The sequence below is a fragment of the Misgurnus anguillicaudatus genome, chromosome 22 (genome assembly GCF_027580225.2).
Source record: "Misgurnus anguillicaudatus chromosome 22, ASM2758022v2, whole genome shotgun sequence".
Taxonomy (NCBI): domain Eukaryota; kingdom Metazoa; phylum Chordata; class Actinopteri; order Cypriniformes; family Cobitidae; genus Misgurnus; species Misgurnus anguillicaudatus.
The window spans coordinates 2,281,150-2,301,446 of record NC_073358.2 but is presented as its reverse complement, the minus strand read 5'-3'; the positions used below and the strand labels follow the sequence as shown (position 1 = coordinate 2,301,446).

General features: G+C 38.3%; 1 protein-coding gene across 3 annotated transcripts in view; it reads right to left on the bottom strand.

Annotated features, from left to right (window-relative positions):
• The window catches only part of fer (fer (fps/fes related) tyrosine kinase), a 69,996-nt gene that overhangs the window by 42,611 nt on the left and 7,088 nt on the right, over positions 1–20,297 (bottom strand). The window contains exon 1 of one of the 3 annotated variants that reach the window (XM_073861110.1): positions 10,586–10,728. The exons of 1 other annotated variant lie outside the window; for it this stretch is intronic. The gene's annotated coding sequence lies outside the window, so the exon portion shown is untranslated. Of the gene's footprint in view, positions 1–4,740; positions 4,870–10,585; positions 10,729–20,297 lie in introns of those variants that run through there. One more of the 3 variants, XM_073861111.1, reaches the window with a different exon arrangement.

The window sequence follows — 20,297 nt, the reverse complement described above, 5'->3', positions numbered from 1 at the left end:
ATACAATCGTAGTTTCATTCTTACCTTAAAATGTAACGGTTGCACAAGGCAATCTAGTTGGCAGATCGCTATCTGAAATATTCCCAAAGACGACGTTACAGGGACGCAGAAAGTATGGCAAGAGAGACGCAGCGTCTCGTTTCCTTCTCAGGGAACAACAGTTACATACGTAACCCGAGACGTTTTCATGTGTCAAACACAACTATGCAAAAAAGCATTTTGGTATGAATCAATATTTGCATACAGAAGATATAAGCATTTAAAGCGAACAGTTTAGCACGTGTGCTTAAAAAGTCTAGAATTTTTATGATATTATCCTACACTATACAGGGAATAATATGGATTTTTTTTCCAGAAACTTCTTGCATAAAATAGATTCAAGCACTTTCAGTGACCTGTATCTGTGTATGTATATTTTCAAAAACTTCCCAGGGCCTTTTTTCCCCCACATTCACAAACTTTCAAGGATTTCAAGGACTCGGGGAAACCCTGTAAAACGTTGAGAAATGTTACACTTCTGCCGCGAGTAACAGCAGTGAACCGACGGATGTACTATTCAGTTTGACAATGCATGACATCACCCATTGCAAGTTAATGATAAGCGTTAAAGGAATAGTCTACTCATTTTCAATATTAAAATATGTTATTACCTTAACTAAGAATTGTTGATACATCCCTCTATCATCTGTGTGCGTGCACGTAAGCGCTGGAGCGCGCTGCGACGCTTCGATAGCATTTAGCTTAGCCCCATTCATAGATAAAGTTAGAAGCGACCAAACACATCAACGCTTTTCCCACTTAAGACGAGTAGTTATACGAGCAAGTTTGGTGCTACAAAATAAAATGTAGCGCTTTTCTAAGCGGATTTAAAAGAGGAACTATATTTTATGACGTTATAGCACTTTTGGGAGTACTTCGACTCGCCTGAAAAGTCCGCTCCCCTTCTCACTCTCATAATGGGAGAGGGAGGGTGTTACTGCACCGAGTCGAAGTACTCCCAAAAGTGCTATCACGCCACAAAACATAGTTCCTCTTTTAAATCCGCTTAGAAAAGCGCTACGTTTTATTTTGTACCACCAAACTTGCTCGTATAACTACTCGTCTTAAATAGGAAAAACGTTGATGTGTTTGGTCACTTCTAACTTTATCTCTAAATGGTAGCATTGAATGAATGGGGCTAAGCTAAATGCTATCGAAGCGTCGCAGCGCGCTCCAGCGCTTACGTGCACGCACACAGATGATAGAGGGATGTATCAACAATTCTTAGTTAAGGTAATAACATATTTTAATATTGAAAATGAGTAGACTATTCCTTTAACGCGTGAATGTGTTAATGTACCATACGTTTCCTGAGAGCTATGAACAAACTTATGCTGAACCAGTTCCAGTATGTTATCATTTGGGTTGGGCTTTGTTTCAAATTTATTTATTCCAATTCCAAGTCCGATTCCGATTAATTTCAAAAGGGTGTAACAGTCAGCAGTAACAGTCAAGCATTTATAGATCAAAAATATTTATTTTGTGCCAATGCTTACAGCTGAAAACAAAAAAAACTGAGGCTACATAAAACTTTTTTAGGAGCTGAAAAACTTTTGAACAAACATGGCTAGGCTAGCTCAGGGCCGGTTCTAGATATTTGGAGGCCCTAAGAAAAATTTATGTTGGAGGCCCCTCGCACCCCTCTAATATTCAGATTAATACGAGAAAGTTTTTTTCCTACCCTGTAGGAAGTCATTTAAGCACCACAGTTATCAAACATGTTTTTCCCCATTACTATTCGTTTTTATTAAGTTAACCAATGGATAACATTTATGTTAAAATGTTATTAGAAATTATGCAAAATGTGTTGTTTTTGTTGATGCAGTAATTTATTTTAAAAAACAAAAAAAATTTGGAATAACAAAACCCCTAACCCTATAAAAAAACCTACAGATCAACACCTATACATTATATCAGTAAATGAGCATCAGTATCTCTCTTTTTTTTAGCTGCATGAACAGGATTTCCCCTCTTACTGAACAAATATACAGTGTAGAGTTATCTATTATAGACTAGTCATATTATGCATTGCAATACCTTAAATATCCATACAAATCAGCTGCTACTGGAAGTTAAACAGACATAATCAGAAAAAATAAAATCAAGATATACATACAGTTTACTTTATGTACTTTAATAACTCCAGTTTTGTTTGTTTTTTGACTTTAAATACAAACTTTTTAACTTGACTATTTTAATACTCCCCATGCGATGTTATCGTGCACTGCATTCAAAGTGTCTAAACAGAATCAGCAGTGCTCAAGTTTGATCTGTCCTGAAATGACTTTGATACAAAGCTAAAGTATTTTTTACAATGCACTGAACCATTTCAAAATACCTGCAGTATGTTTTGCACTGTCTTTGCATGCCAATTTCACTAAGCAGGAAACAAACGCTTTCACTGGCATCATATAGGCGAGGCTTCTTCCACTTCATGCGGCGCTGCAAGAACCGACAAGCAGATGACATCAAAGTACCACGAGAACAAATCGAGAAATCATACAGATGAGTCTGCTTATCAATCGTTCTCATGTTACTTTATTGTCATCAGCCTGCCGTTCTTGCAGCGCCGCATAAAGTCGAACTCACTTTATAACTTTGTCTATTGCTGTCAGAAGTGATTGTCGGAGTACATGGATTTAGCCGTTATGGAGGACCCCCTCCAAGCCTAAAGCCCTAGGCATTTGCCTACTATGCCTATAGGTAGCGCTGGCCCTGGGCCAGCTCAAAATGATTTTTACAATTTTTCCCTCGTATTGTAACACCTACCGAAATGATGGCACCTCAACAAAAGAAAATGCATGCTGCCCTTTAATATTTCATGTCCCTGACATTATTTCTTTAGTAAAAAATAAATCGATCTAATAATTCGACCGTGAATGAATACAATACATTATCCCTTAAATGACTTCTTGTGCAAAAAACTATGTTGCATGTGCGCGCCTGCGTCAAACTGATTCTGGCTGGACAGGATTTACCCCGAAAAAATCATGGTAATCAAACAGAGTTGTAATGCTAATTAAATTTTAAACAATAATACTAACCGGCAGGACATTTTTTCATGGTTAATCGTGAAACCGTTAATCCCATCCCTACCTCAGATGCTTTGCCATATTGCTGGTGACACCCATCTTGCAACATAATAGTTTGTCACAATAAGCTTTGTCTTTTTCTGATTTTGCAAAATGCAGCCACACTTACGAGCGTCTTTTACCATGTCAGGTGACTCAGGTCTTGGCAGATGACATGAAAATTATGTGACCATGCGGTTTTGGAATCGTTAAGTGGAAATGAAATTGTAATTTTATAACAAGGATCCGATTCCTTTCGTATGGATCTGATTTCAGAATTGAAATTCGATTCCCAACCCTAGTTATTATTGCTACCGTCCGTTTTGTTTGTCGTCATGCGAACGATGTTCAAAGTTATCAATGTGCTTCCATATTGAATACATTTTGGTGATCTGCTTCTTTAAGGCCTGGATTATTCTTTGTCAATCTATCATTTCTTAATCGTCAATTTAATGGGTTGTTGGTTAAAGATTAGGGCTGGTTTAAGGACTGTATTTAATATGACCAGTTTAAGGATGCGCTCACATCATACTTAACCCGACGGAACCGTACCAAAGTATGATTGTCCCCCTCCACAATCCCCCGCTCGTCTGCACTCACACTACACTTTATGATCCGAACCCGAGTACTTTCACGTCATTAAAAGAGGCAATTGTTATGAAGAAAACTTGTAGAGGTTTAAAAGCATATTATGAGCAGTCTGCTCTTCAATCAGTTTCGAGCTTCTTTAATGTTAAAAACCGATCGGTCCACGCAGCGTGCATGCTGTCAAATAGGGCTGGGCAAAAAAAAAATCGATATTCCGATTAATCGTTTTTTAAAACGTGGTCTAATAAAAATCGATTCTCAAAGAGCAGAATCAAATTTTTTCTTTTCATATTTATTTGCGCAAACATTGAACGTAAGATTAACTTTAATCTAATTACTAGTCTTCTTCAACGTTAGTGTTGTGGTTTTAAATTTACTCACTTCTAAACTGCTGTTAACTGTTCTTTTTTATTGATATAGTATTTGTTTTAAATCTTAATTCATTGAGAATCGAGTATAAAAACCTACCCGACAACCAGAATTGAAAATTGAATCGAGTATCGAAATCGAATCGATTTGATAGCTTGTGAATCGAAATCGAATCGATCTGGAACATCTGAATCGATACCCAGCCCTACTGTCAAACACATCTATGTTATCTGGGGTCCTTTGGGATGGAGTGACACATGGCTGTATGTACTTGTGCTGCGCATATCAGAGTGTTTTTACAATGACAGCTAAAGTTTCACGTCACCACCCTCGAATCAAGCTAACGGTACCCAAGACTACCTCTGCAAAGTATACCTGGGTGCGCTTAAGCGTACTGCACCCTAATACAGTACAAAGCGATCACACTAGCCAAACGAACCGTACTTTGGGGTCAAATGTATTTGGGTCTGGTATGCTTCATATAATTCGAGTACACCCTAAGATGTAGATCTAGAAATCAAATGAAAAAAATTATTGAAATTTAAAAAAAAATCTCGTCAACTGGTGTAAAAGTGCGAACTTTTCTGTTATAAATAGTTTGTTGCAGACGACTAGACAACATACTGCAGATGAAAACACTGACTAATCCTGAATAACCACAAAACATTCTTACCTTGTTACCAGCAGGTCTACATTCCTCTAAATAACCTCACCCAACCAGTGTGCACTTGCAAAACAGAGAACTATGCCATAAAACGTAGAACTGTAAAGTGCAACGGTTGAAGGACAAAGAAAGCTGTTTAAAAAAAGTGCAAACAAAGTGAAAGACTTCCTGTGTGAAGACCACCAAAAACCACCTGATAAATCAACCTTAAGTGAAACACGAGTACAGCTCTCAATAGAAATGTGATGTTATCTCCAATGAGTCTTGAACCGGACGTCCTGAAAGACACGCAATAAGATTACTTGCATTAACTGTGTGACTGTCAATTTTTAACGCCTACTGTTTCTTTTTTCTGACCCAAAACATACAATAAAGCCTTCACACATTTGTACATGTGACATACCACGGCGGTCTACACAAAGCCAATGTACATTTTTACATTAACAACAGTACCTCATTTGAACCTAAAAACATAACATGTTAAGAGAGTCTTGTTTACACAAAAATAATGTTTTACATCTATACGATTCGATTACAATTTTGCACAACACATGCACTTGGTATCACAAGTGGATGATAGAGACACATTCCGTTCAAATCTGGCATTTTAATCCGTCTCTTTAGTCCACTTAAAACCGATTCTGTCCTGATTATTTCAGGAGAATGCTATATGGGCAAGAGCAGGAGAACTGATGGGTTAAAGTTAATAATAAGATATAATACTTATTTATTTAGCTTGTTATGAGAACAATGCACTCAACTAATCGATAAAATTGTTGTTGTTTGTTGTTAACAAATGTAATTATCAATTAGTTGGTCCGTGACCTCACATGCTCCCGCACCACCGTTGGGACTGTGCCCTACTGTGCGATAAAACGCGAGCTGCACGTTTATCAGGTGCTGCTTCTTCTCACTACGTAACCAGCTTGGTTAAAAGCAAGAAAGTGTTGCCCTGACCGCAGGGTTGCCAGGTCCTCACCCCTTCGGTGGAGTTCTGAATTGTGCTTCTTTTAAACTGTTTGGTTGATATTTGGGCTGTGAATAATCATTTGGATGCTTTTGAACTAATTTTGAATGGCCATTGGGTTGTTTTGTTACGTGGATCTGGCAACCCTGATAGGACAATGATGGAAGCAAAAGCGCAAACACTGGTTAATAAAGATTTAATTTCCTCCTTTAATAAAGCGAGTTTGTATTCGTTTAACTGTTGTTGGTTTTTTATAAAAATAGTATGAACCACAAATTAAGCATCTGTTTTAAAGTAAGACAGAAATCTAAGATTTTATTACTGTAACAATGCATGTATATCACTTTCATATCATATGGCTTATTTGTTTCGTTAATAATTGATTATGTTAATTCTCATCAAGGTCTGAAGTTGAATATTAAAATGAGTTTATTAATTTGTGGCAAAATTTCCAGGACATCCCTAAAGACTTGATTCATTTTGTTTGTTTACACTGCAAAAAATTTCAAGAAAAAAATATTTTAGTATTTTTGTCTTGTTTTCAGTAAAAATATCAAAAAATTCTTCAAATTAAGATGCTTTTTCTTGATGAGCAAACCCAAGAAAATAAGTCTAGTTTTTGATTTTGTGCATAAAACAAGCAAAAAATCTGCCAATGGGATAAGCAATTTTTTCTTAAATTTTTCTTGAATTTAGTGTTTTAGAAAAATGTTCAAGATTTTTTTGCTTACCCCACTGGCAGATTTTTTTTTTGCTTGTTTTATGCACAAAATCACTTACATTTTATATTTTTGGTCTAAAAACTAGACTTATTTTCTTGGGTCGTTTTGCTCATCAAGAAAAAGCATCTTAATTTAAGAATTTTAAAATATTTTTACTGAAAACAAGACAAAAATACTAAGAATTTTATTTTTTTGAGAATCATTTTTTGCAGTGTATATTTGACATTTAAAGATGTTTTACTATGTTTTACTAAGCTGCACAAACTTTTTTATTTAACCTCCTAAGACCATAAACATGGACATCACATTGTTTGCACCATAATACTTAAAGGAATAGTCTACTGATTTTCGATTTTAAAATATGTTATTACCTTAACTAATAATTGTTGATAAATCCCTCTATCATCTGTGTGCGTGCACGTAAGCGCTGGAGCGCGCTGTGACGCTTCGATAGCATTTAGCTTAGCCCCATTCATTCAATTGTACCATTTAGAGATAAAGTTAGAAGTGACCAAACACATCAACGTTTTTCCTATTTAAGACGAGTAGTTATACGAGCAAGTTTGGTGGTACAAAATAAAACGTAGCGCTTTTCTAAGCGGATTTAAAAGATGAACTATATTTTATGGCGTAATAGCACTTTTGGGAGTAGTTCGATAGTTCCTCTTTTAAATCCGCTTAGAAAAGCGCTACGTTTTATTTTGTACCACCAAACTTGCTCGTATAACTACTCGTCTTAAATAGGAAAAACGTTGATGTGTTTGGTCACTTCTAACTTTATCTCTAAATGGTACCATTGAATGAATGGGGCTAAGCTAAATGCTATCGAAGCGTCGCAGCGCGCTCCAGCGCTTACGTGCACGCACACAGATGATAGAGGGATGTATCAACAATTCTTAGTTAAGGTAATAACATAGTTTAATATTGAAAATGAGTAGACTATTCCTTTAATAATAGTGTAACTGGAACCTGTGGAAATACACTGCTTCATGTTCTAACAAAAATATTTGTTTACTATATTTATTGGTTCATCCTAACCCCAAAATAGCTGGAAGGAATCTGAAAAAAGACTAACCAAAGCTTGGGTCTTAGGTTAAGGCTAAAAACATCAAAAAGGTATATTAGTAAACTAGCAGTACACTAAAAGTAGGCTACACTTCTAACACCCTAATTTAGTGCCTTATTTAGCTATAATAAGTCAAAAATCTAATTGAGTAAATGTTTGTTTTAATCCAATAAGTCGATCACGAAAACAATCATTAAGTGCAGCCCTAGAAATAAATTACTCTATAAAGGTTAAAAAACTGATGCACACTGATATTATGTCAAAGTTTCGTTGCTTGTGTTGTTTTGTACATGTACATGCTACATAAAGTTTTGTATATGTATATGTAAGAGCTATCTTAGATATTTCAAAACAATAACCTCACACAACCTTTAACATACATGCAAAATGAAACAGGAAAGAAAGAGGTATGATAGCCTAAAAAGACCACGGTAAACACTGTGCTAAAGGTCAGGACCAATGGATGGTACACAACACATTAGATCAGTAGGCGTTTTTTTGCGGTTGTTCGAACACATTCGACCACATGAGCATTTACACTACAAAAGCAATCCGAATGTGTTTTCGACTACCTCTGAATGTGGTCGAAAGTAGACAAGTTCAAAATAGCTCATTCAAAGACACACAACATATATTTTAGCACCTATGCCTAACACCTAATAACAACTGTTATTATATCTAATCGTCATTTCTGACACCTCATTTACTATCTTTGGACCTAAAAATTTTTTGCTTTTTTTGTACCTTGCGAGTAAAATGTAACACTATTGCATAAACTATCAGTTCAAACCATTATGTCATTACAACTAATGCTTTTATTATCGGAACTGGTGAATTGGTTAGAACAGTTTGCAGTCTAGACTTAAACAGGAGGCTGTTTAATTAAGATTAGTAGTTTAGTTTAATACTTCACAAAGCCCCTAACAACCTATTTATCTTAAGTACATGCCTTCTGGTCATCTTGTTTCACTACAAGGAAAATCTCTGATTCTTTAAGTAGCTTACAGGAAGGCAGCTCTGTTATCCATCACCAGACTATTGTGTGTTACTAAAAAAAGACAAAACTCCTATTCAAATAAAGGCTAGTCCACACCAAAAAAAAAAAAAACGGATTGAATTATGGCCGAATTTACCCCTTACAACAATCCTAGGAAATTATAAAAACATTTTTATTATCTTTTCAGATTTTCTTGTGGATGTGCGGTGTGTTAAGACCATCTGAATCTGATCGGAAGCATGTTGGAGGCCATCCGATTGCAAATCGGAAATATTCAACATGTTGACCATTTATGATCAAAAATCCTGTTGTGTGGGGGAACCTCAAGGACAAATGCACATGTATGATGTAGATTGTCACGTGAAACAAAGCGATACCCAATCAGAAAGCAAGCTGATGAAAGACAAGATCATAACAACCGCAGTCAAAAATGAGATTGATAGAGATGTAAAAAGCAGTTCACAGTTTTAAAAAGCACCTATTGTCCAATTCACGATTTTACGTTTCCTTTGGTGTTTAAGTGTGTATTAGTCCGTTAACCATATGCAAAAGGTATAAACCCCAAAGTAAATGAATAGCGCGACTTATTGTCTCCAACGTAAATCTCTTTTCTTGAACTACAACAAACACACGGATTGTAGGCAACAGTTTACTTCCTGGGATTGATGATGTAGACAAGATCGACATTATCATAATTCCACCAGCTTCTGACTCTCAACCTGTAAGTTAACTCCTGTTAGCATTGCATTGTGCGCAAATCTTTCAAACATGGTAAGGAGTGTCACATTTCCTGCTGACGTCAGAAGTATTCAGGCAATCACAACATAAAGATTAGCTGGCCAATCAGAGACACAGAGCTTTTCAAATCGATGAGTTTTGTACAAAATCAATGCGTTTGAGTAGGCTGGGTACCGAAACGTCGATACTTTTATGGTATCGAATGAAAACCTTCGATACTTTGAGTATCGAAATTTTTTTTATCTTTCGATGCCAAATTTCGATTACAAAAGCGGCTTTGTCTATGAGCCTGTACTTGCGTGTAAGGACCTAAAGCGCCAGCGATTGGCTGTCCACCACCACGTGACGGGGAGGCTCTCTGAAAATACTCGCAGTCCACCTCGCAGTCACCCAACACAAGTGTAGAAAGGATGCAAGCATCTTTTGCAGCGATTTTTGTGTGAGCATACCAGTCAACACCCCTGACCACTCAGTGAGTTTCACGTCTTTGTAAATGAAAGTTTAATGCATTTTAGGAAGGATTGTTCCAGTGCACCTATAGAGCCATTGTAGAGGTGGGGGTGATATAACAAACACCCGAAAATTCTCGGGACAGCATCATATGTCCAAATTTCAGTCAAAACCGTTCTATTTCATCAAAAACAATCTGAAAACAGGGCTTTAAGTGTAAAATACTGAACTTGTCCTTTAATGACATTTCTTTATGTCATTTTTTGTCCGTCGTGATCATCTACTGTGAAGTCACCAAGATTTCCTGTGCTTTCCATCCAGATTCGCAAAAAAAAAACCCGAATCAATCGTAGAACTTTTTATCTTTTTTTAATCATGTTTGTGGTCTCTAACATTTTTTAATATCTGATAAGATTTAAAAAATATTTTGGTGTGGCCCTAGCATAAATGGGAACTTGATTTCTACATCTTTAACCTTGGACGATTTCAGCTTTGAAATAGTAAAAAACGCATATTTAAAAGATGGCAAACCTAAAGACGTTTGCTGACCTGTTTTGCATTGGATATTTTACTACTGCTCGGACACTGAACGTTGAGCAAATTTTCAACTTCGCCTTTTGCAGTCTAAAGATTATGTCAGAAAGCCACAAGAAAAGATCAATAGCTGTGTAACATAGCTATATGCGGATTCCCTTGCTCATTTACACTACTAAAAAAATCTGAACATGAAAAATCATGGCATGTCAGTCATTTGAAAGCGATTATACGATTGATTTCTGGTAAAGGTTCTTTAATTCTTTAGTCATGTGACATACCACAGCAGACAGCACAAAGCCACTCCTTAACAAAGCATCAAATATATATACTGTATATATAGTACATTACCGAAAATAACACAAAAATAATACTTTTACCTGAACAGACCTGTATCCGACGCCAGTTCAATAAAGCTTCCTAGCTGTTATTCATTCACAGTGCAATAAGGAAACATGTTAATCGAAATGAAAAACCATATTAGAGGTGGAGCGAGTTTTGATGAAAGATTACAAAGAGAAACATTTTTCTTTAGTGACTAAAGGTAAGTACTATGCAGTCCATACTTTCAACATGACAGCAGCTATAAAGAAAAGCAAACCAGGTCACCCAGTCACCCATATATGAGATGTGACAGAGCTGCAAACATCTGACGCTACTGTATAATCTAACACAATTAGTGCGGTTAGGCTCATATCAGTGGGAGTTTAACTCAACAAGGATTTGCTGTGTGCTACAAAACAGTGTTGTGGGGGCACAACCGCTTGAATAGCACTTCTGAGTACACTGGCTGAGGAATGTGCGTCTTATATGAGCTTCTGTGGAATGGGACAACAAATAAAACATGTAAACAAAGTCAGCTGCACGTGACCACCTCCATCACTGTGTGCTTTATATAATAACAATAATGTGCGCCTTTCTAATCCAAAACACTTTTGTTTCTCATCACCTGCACCACCATCTAAACCCAAAAGGCCAAAATCAAAAACAGTGTTTAAATCCAAACACTATTAGTAGTATTTCATCATAAGAATCATGAAAAGTAGGGCTCGGTATACAGTGATTACGCATTTGGTCAAAATTGAGTTAAAGGATAATTCCGGTTTTTAATACTTTGAGTCTCATTTCTGGTTTGCTTTGGATGAACTACAGTGATGGACACAGAAATTTTGACAATGGGTCGTGTATTGAGTTTTTGACTCGTTTAGAAGCGTCTCTTGACTGCTTCAGAATGGAAGTCAATGGCCATGCACAAACATGTTATTAAACATTTAACGTTCATTTTTAAAACTGTGCTACTCACCGAGTGGTTCGTGGTGTTCGTTGATGATTAAAAACAAGTTGTGTAGCGAAATACAGTTTCTGTCGTGTTTTATTTGGCATTTTGTAAAATTCCATTGACTTCTCTTGGAAGACTCATTGCTCGCTGATATATCACTCCGCCGCCGGGATACAGAAAAGGGTCGGTTTACATGTGGTTGTAGTTTTTTCGCTCGGTTTCTCTCAAAATAAATTTTTCCCATATTTGTAGGGTTGGACCAGAATATTCGAATATTCGTTCCGTGGGTTGACATTCGATTTTCAGTTTTGAGATTCTAATATATATATATAAATATTTTACAGCGTTAATGCCGAGCTTTTGCCAAGCAGGAAGTGCGCTTCACGCTCCCGCTCTATAGGTGGCGCAGAGAGACCAACATCCATAGCCAACAGCCACCAAACGCACACCAGTGGAAGAGATCTCCTCGAACGGAAAGCGCGGTTCCTGCTTTTGCATTTACGCTAATAGTGTTGTAAATAACGTTCAGTTTCTTGCAAAAACTGATTGATTTGCTTCGCAAGACGTCAATATGTCACACGGAGTTATGGGGGATTACTGTTGTATTGGATATATATGCTTTAGCTCTTAAAGTGTGCGGATCTGTTGACTTGCATGATGGAGCACTAGGGTTTCTGCAAAATATCTTCTTTATTGTTCTGCTGATGAAAAAAACATATTGGATGGTGTAAGTGTTATAAATAAACTTGATTTTGAAAGTATGCTACCGTTTTATTACAGTTTGTTGGACTACGTTCATTCATGCTTCAGACTCAAATATAGAGCGGAAGTATATACGCGGTTGTGAGGTATCTGAAAAAATAGTTCCACTATAGCATATAACACGGATTGAAATCATACATTGCGCCAATATATTTGTTTTTAATCATCAACGAACACCACGATCCACTCGGTGAGTAGTACATTTTTGAAAATGAACGTTAAGTGTTGTTTTAATGACATGTTTGTGCATGGCCATTGACTTCCATTCTGAAGCAGTCAAGAGACGCTTCTAAATGAGTCGAAAAGTCGAGACTCGACCCATTGTCAAAATTTCTGTGTCCATCACTGTAGTTCATCCAAAACAAACCCGAAATGAGACTCAAAGTGTTAAATACCGGAATTATCCTTTAAGAGTTGAAATGGGCTTTGTAAGATCTGTTGTGTCTTGTGACAAAGTTTCCTGGTTCAATGTTGTTTCAGAGAAACGTGTGTGCCAAAATTGCAGTAACATGTTTGACTGGCTAATGTATAAAACTTTAAGGGCATTTTTCTCAGTTTCAGGGTTTGCGTAGTTACTGCACTTAGCCTTTGTAGGGCAGTATACTTTTCTGCGTCCGCGCAGCTTTCAAAGTATACTCAATCACGGCTACGCGCGGATGGCCGTGTTTGACACATACGCAATACAAATGATTACTTATTCAAATTAATACTCTACAAGGCCTTCAGGGCAGCACTAATTTGCGACATTTAAAGTACTTTACTACAATATTTTTTTGCGCACGCATTGAAGTACGCGTACTGTCCATACGATCTCAAATTTTGGGCTGCACACAGACGGTGCACACAGATGACCCTAGTATACCTTTGACTTTAAAGGTGCAAGACGTAATTTCGCAGTTAGAGGTCCCTAAACAACAACAATGGGCGCGGCTTGATGCGAAAAAGTGCGTAACGATGGAAGTTGCAGTTTTCATCTTTAATGTTGACAGGAATCAAAGTGACAGACTCACAAATTATGTTCATTTTCGGCAACCAAAACTATTTCGAACAAAATTAGCAAAAAAAAACATATTTTTCGGACACTTTAAAATGCTTCCAAACTTCCTACATGTACGCTGCATTTATAAAGCGTGCCGGCCTCTCACTCTACGCTGATTGTTATTTGATCGCATCATCAAAAACATTTTTGTTCACTTAAATTTATTTGGTCCTTTCAAACCAAAAATGTTTTTTATTAGGACTGGAACAATTAATCGTGCAAATGCGTGTTTTCTTAATAAATGAATTTTAATGAATTACGGTGAAATGCCACCACATCCAAAAGCCAGAGGGCGCTCTTGTGCAGAATCTCCATTTGTGCCACAGAAGAAGTACCATTACAAACGCTGTTACAGGAAATATCTATAAGCATATTTACATCACTGTTCTTCAAATTGTTTCAGGTATTTTCATGATAATAAAGAATATTTTGAATGATTGTGTTTGACGAGTGTTGTTTTTTTAAATGCACGTTATAAACGACTTAAACTCATTGTGATTTTAGATTGATAAGGACTTCCTACTAATCAAAGAACTGAGTAAACGCATGAGCTGTGCATGAAACACACAACGCGATGCATCGTGACAGCCCTATAAATCTGCCGATGATGCTAGCTATGCTTCTCAATGAACTACGAGAAATGTGGCTACATCCAAAAGCCAGAGGGCGCTCTCGTACATAAACTCAATATGGACCACAGAAGAAGAGCTATTACACACGCCGCTCCAGAAAATGGCTTAAAGGAATAGTCTACTCATTTTCAATATTAAAATATGTTATTACCTTTACTAAGAATTGTTGATACATCCCTCTATCATCTGTGTCCGTGCACGTAAGCGCTGGAGCGCGCTGCGACGCTTCGATAGCATTTAGCTTAGCCCCATTCATTTAATGCTACCATTTAGAGATAAAATTAGAAGTGACCAAACACATCAACGTTTTTCCTATTTAAGACGAGTAGTTATACGAGCAAGTTTGGTGGTACAAAATAAAACGTATCGCTTTTCTAAGCGGATTTAAAAGAGGAACTATATTTTATGGCGTAATAGCACTTTTGGGAGTACTTCGACTCGCCTGAAAAGTGCGCTCCCCTTCTCAAGCAGAGTTTACACCAAACGCGTTTTGGGCGTCAAAATCGCGTCTACCGCGCCTAGTTTGCCGCTGGAACACTTTGAATGCACGGAGAAAGCAAGCATTTGACGCGCATCTGAAGCAAAATCCGCTTCTTGTTCAATTCAATTCAATTTTATTTATATAGCGCTTTTCACAATACTCAATTGTTTCAAAGCAGCTTTACATTAATAGAAGCAGTAAAAGCACAGAAAAATGACAGATAGCACAACATAATACACAATAGCATAAGCTGTCAAATTTGCTGAGGCTATGACTCGACATTATGAACGAGCGTATTACTAATGTAACGTCTAGGAGAAGAAGCTAAATTAAGCCCAAGCAGGCTACCTCCCCGGGGTAAAAAACCCCCTAGGAGAAAAAAAACAAAAACCCCGGGTTGTTGAGCCGAGGAAAAAAAAATAAAAAGTCCTAGGAGGGAAAAACCCTTGGGAGATATATATGTATATAAACACATATAAACGGATAAGGAGATTAAGCGGGGATTAAGCGGGGTTTAAGCGGGTTCTGCCGGTGGTCGTTGGTCAGGCATCAGCTGGGCATCACAGTGATGGACGACCAGTAGATCAGAGGTGAGTCGACTTTCACATCTACCGGAACTGGGTCTGTTTGTCCCATTGTCCTCAGGGTCGAGGACAGGACAGGGAGAGAAAAACAAAATCATATTAGCGTAGGGGCCGTTCACATGTAATGCAAGTGTCACACAGTGTTGTGGTTTAATCAGCTTAGTTTCAGACAGACTAACTATTGCGGCATAATTATATTATACACAGTTGAGGATTTTGCAAATTGGGGGCCCACTGCGACGGTATATATGGTAACTAAGGGTCACCTTCTGATTTTTAAGAGAAAGAGAAAATGAAACCTGTAGACCCGTTTGACTAAGGCCTGTAACCCCACTGTCGTCGTTAATGCAGGTTCAGTGGCAAACGGGTCTATATTGCATGCTATTTACAAGATCATGAGAAAACGCCAACATCGCAACCTGACCATACGTGCCAACCCGTTTGACTAAGGCTGGAGGCCCCACTGTCGTCGTTAATGCAGGTTCAGTGGCAAACGGGTCTGTATGGCATACTATTCACAAGACACAAAAAAGCGCCAAAATCGCAACCCGACCATACGTGCCAACCCGTTTGACTAAGGCTGGAAGCCCCACTGTCGTCGTTAATGCAGGTTCAGTGGCAAACGAGTCTGTATGGCATAGTATTTGCAATATAAAGAAAGCGCCAAAAGCCCAACCCAATCGTACGTGCCAACCCGTTTGACTAAGGCCGGATGCCCCACTGTCGTCGTTAATGCAGGTTCAGTGGCAAACGGGTTTGTATGGCATACTATTCACAAGAACACGAAAGTTCCAAAATCGCAATCCGACTATACGTTAAGATAAGGTTTTTATTTATTTATTTGGTTGGTCTGTTTTATGACCGCGAGTGCTTTGTTCGGTACAAATAACTATTTCGAGTTAAGTACTTTTACTAGACAAATTATGCGAATGCTTTGTTGAAGAGAAAAGTTTTAAGTCTAGATTTAAAATTATCGACTGTGTCTGATTCTCGGACATCGGTTGGTAAATCATTCCAGAGCTTAGGGGCTAAGTAGGAAAATGACCTTCCACTTTTAGACACTTTTGATAGTCTAGGGATAATCAAGAGACCAGAATTTTGTGACCGTAGTGTGCGTGATGGATTGTATACTGATAGTAATTCTCTAAGGTATGAGGGTGCTAGGCCATTTAAAGCTTTGTAGGTGAGTAGTGATATTTTAAATTGTATGCGATATTTAACTGGTAGCCAGTGTAAAGATGCCAGAATTGGGCTTATGTGGTCGTACTTTTTTGATCGAGTAAGTACCCTTGCGGAAGCGTTTTGAACTAGCTGAAGCTTGTTTACTTGATTTGCATGGCATCCCCCGAGTAGCGAGTTACAATAGTCTATTCTAGAGGTCATAAAAGCATGGATAAGCTTCTCTGCGTCAGATGTAGACAGTATATGGCGTATTTTCGAGATATTTCTAAGGTGGAAGAAAGCTGTACGGCAGACGTTGGCGATATGACTATCGAAGGATAAGTTGCTGTCGAACATCACACCTAAGTTCCTTACCGTGGAAGATGGCACCACAGTGCAGCCATCTATGTGCAACGTGTAATCTGACATATTATGTTTGTAGCGATTCGGTTCAATAATAAGTATCTCTGTCTTATTGGAGTTCAGCTTAAGAAAGTTATGTGCCATCCAGTCACTAACATCGCTAAGGCAGTCTGTTAGCTTAGAAAACGTGTGTGTTTCGCTGGGATGTGAGGAGATGTAAAGCTGGGTATCATCCGCATAGCAGTGAAAACTTATGTTATGTTTCCTGATAATGTCTCCTAGAGGTAACATGTATAACGAGAACAGGATAGGACCTAAAACCGATCCCTGCGGTACACCGTATTCAACCAGGGAGTGATATGACTCTTCCTCGTTTACATAAACAAAGTGATAGCGATTGGTTAGATACGACCTAAACCATGCTAGCGCCTGACCACTGATACCAACATAGTTTTCTAGTCTATTGAGTAAGATTGTATGATCTATTGTGTCAAAGGCTGCACTAAGGTCTAATAATATAAGAATTGAGATTTCACCACGATCGGATGTTAATAGGAGGTCATTTGTAACTCTAAGCAACGCTGTCTCTGTGCTATGGTGGGGCCTGAATCCTGATTGAAACTTTTCATACGTACTATTATTTGTCAAAAATGTGCGTAACTGGCTTGCCACTACCTTTTCTAATATTTTCGAAAGAAAAGGGAGATTTGAGATTGGTCTAAAGTTATTAAGCTCTCCCTGATCAAGCTGTGGTTTTTTAATCAGCGGTTTAATAACTGCTAGTTTGAAAGATGTTGGAACGTATCCTATTTCTAGCGATGAGTTAAAGATATTTAGAACCGGGGTTGACACTACAGGAAATACCTCTTTAAGTAGTTTTGTGGGAACGGGGTCTAATATACAGGACGATGATTTGGATGACGTTACTAGTTTAGAGAGCTCTTCTATTGTAGTAGGTTTAAATGAATCAAGATGTTCGTGTGGTAGTCTAGTGTTAAGTGAACTAACGGGTAGAGTGGTGGCTGCCTGTGTAGCTACGATGTTTTCCCTTATAGCCGTAATTTTGTTAGAAAAGAAGTTCATGAAGTCGTTACTATTGTGTTGGAGTTTACTATTGGTTTCTGTTTGTTCTTTGTTTCTAGTCAGTTTTGCAACGGTGCCAAAGAGGAAACGAGGGTTATTATGATTCTCATTTATAAGCTTGCTAAGATAGGTAGATCTGGCGGTTTTAATAGCCTGTCTGTAGTGTTTAACACTATCTTTCCATGCTGCACGCCATACTTCTAATTTTGTGCTTCTATAATTTCTTTCCATTTTCCTAGTTGCCTTTTTAAGAGCTGCGGTGTGATGATCATACCATGGAGCTGGCGGCTTTTCTTTGATTCTCTTTTTTCGAATGGGAGCAACGGCATCCAATGTGTTAGAACAGACATTGTTTAGGTTTTCTATTACAATATCTAGATCATCACAGTTATCTGCATGTTTAATTTGGGACAGGTCTGGAAGAGTGCTAATAAAGCTATCTTTAGTGGTGGAAATTATTGTTCTGGCTAATCTGTAGCATGTTGTGGATTGAGTGATCCTATCTAGAAGTACAGTGTATGACACAAGGTAATGGTCAGAAACTGCATCACTCTGATGTGATATTTTGATGTCATTAATATTAAGCCCGAGTGACAGAATTAAGTCTAATGTGTGCTTACGAGTATGCGTTGGCCCTGTCACGTTTTGTCTAATATTGAGAGAATTTAGAACATCCATAAACGCACGTCCTAATGCATCTTTATGGTTATCCACATGAATATTAAAATCACCAACGATAAGAGCTTTATCTACAGTGACTACAAGCTCAGACAGAAAATCTGCTATTTCTTTAAGGAAATCTGCATGGTGGCACGGAGGTCTATAGATTGTAGCTAAGGCAAAAGAGAGCTGTTTGTGGTTACGATCAGTTATTTCCATATTTAACAGCATTAGTTCAAATGATTTAAATTTTAGTTCAGATTTTTGGTTTACTTTAAAAATTTTGTTGTATATTGTAGCTACACCACCCCCTCTCCCCTTTAACCTAGGTTCGTGTTTATAATAATAGTCTTGTGGGGTGGATTCGTTTAAACTAATGTAGTCGTCTGCTTTAAGCCAGGTTTCTGTTAAACAGAGTGCATCTAAGTTTTGGTCATTAATTATTTCATTAACAATAGGTTCTTTATTGGTAAGCGATCTAATGTTAAGAAGGCCGAATTTTAACATTCGAGGTTCATCTTGTAATGTATTGTTTTCTAATTTTATGTTGGTCAAATTTGTACGTGATGTGGCAAGCGGTGCTCTGTATTTGCTTGTTCGGGGAACAGATACAGTTGAAATGTGTTGATATTCTGGTAAGATCGACTCGAAGTTCTGGGATATATGTGATCTAGACATATCATGCCAGCTAACAGACGGACAGTTAAGCTGATCCGTCTGTTTCCTGACCTGGGCCCTGGATAGTCATACTATATCAGAATTAAGAATATTAATCAGATTTCTGGTGAGTATAGCACTTCCTTCTGATGTCGGATGAAGGCCATCTCGGGTTAGGAGAAATGGTCTACCCCAGAAATGCTTCCAATTGTCTATAAACCCTACATTATGCTGAGGGCACCACTTTGACATCCAGCCATTGAGAGACACTAATCTACTAGGTGTTTCATCTCCCCGGTAGGCGGGGAGGGGACCAGAGCATATTACATTGTCTGACATTGTTTTTGCAATTTCACACATCTCCTTAATATTCTCTTTGGTGATTTCCGACTGTCGGAGTCTGGTGTCATTTGTTCCGGCGTGAATAACAATCTTAGAAAACTTCCGTTTAGCATTAGCCAGCACTTTAAGTTTGGATCTAATGTCAGACGTTCTGGCTCCCGGTATACAGTCGACTAGGGTGTTTGGTGCCTCAATGTTAGTGTTCCTGAGTATAGAATCTCCAATGACCAGGGCACTTTTAACAGGTGTTTCAGCTAGTGTATTCCTTAGGGGATCGAATCTGTTAGAAAGTACTGTAACGTTATGGGTCTTAGATGGACGCCGTATATGACTATGCCGCCTGACAGTCACCCAGTTAGACCGCCGACTTGACTCTGATGTCGGAACCGAGCCATGTGTATTATGATAAACACTATGCGCGCTCGATACAGTATTTATAATGTTTACATTAGCATCTGATGTCGGAACACTATGTGCGCTCGATACATTGTTTGTAATGTTTACATTAGCATCTGATGTCGGAACCGAGCCATTAGTCTTTTCGCTCGATACAGTATTTACAACAGTAACATTAGCGGTTTTGCTATCCTCAACTAGCGTTCGGATGCGCGATTCTAGTTCAGCAACCTTCTCAGTTAATCTTAATACTTCAATACACTTAGTGCATGTAAACCCATCTATGCTAACGGCAGAAGCTAAACTATACATGTAGCAAGTAGTACATGTTACAATAACAAGCGGAGTCTTACCGCTGTCATGCTGGGCGATGGCGTCTTTGTTTACCCGAACGCGCTCCGCGGAGCTGCATCGCGTTGGGGGTTTGGTTGTGGTACGCCTCAGTCGCCTGCGAACGTCTGGGTCCAGGGTGATGTTGGGCATGCTGAATCTGCGAAGGCCGGGCAGCGGCTCCTCCACAGCTTCCCGATCGCTTTCATGTTGGGCAATGGCGTCTCCGTTCACTCGCTTACGGTCCGTAAAGCTGCATCGCGTGGAGCACTCGTTTGTCGCATTCCTCGGTCGCTTGTGGACGTCCGGAGACATGGTGAAGT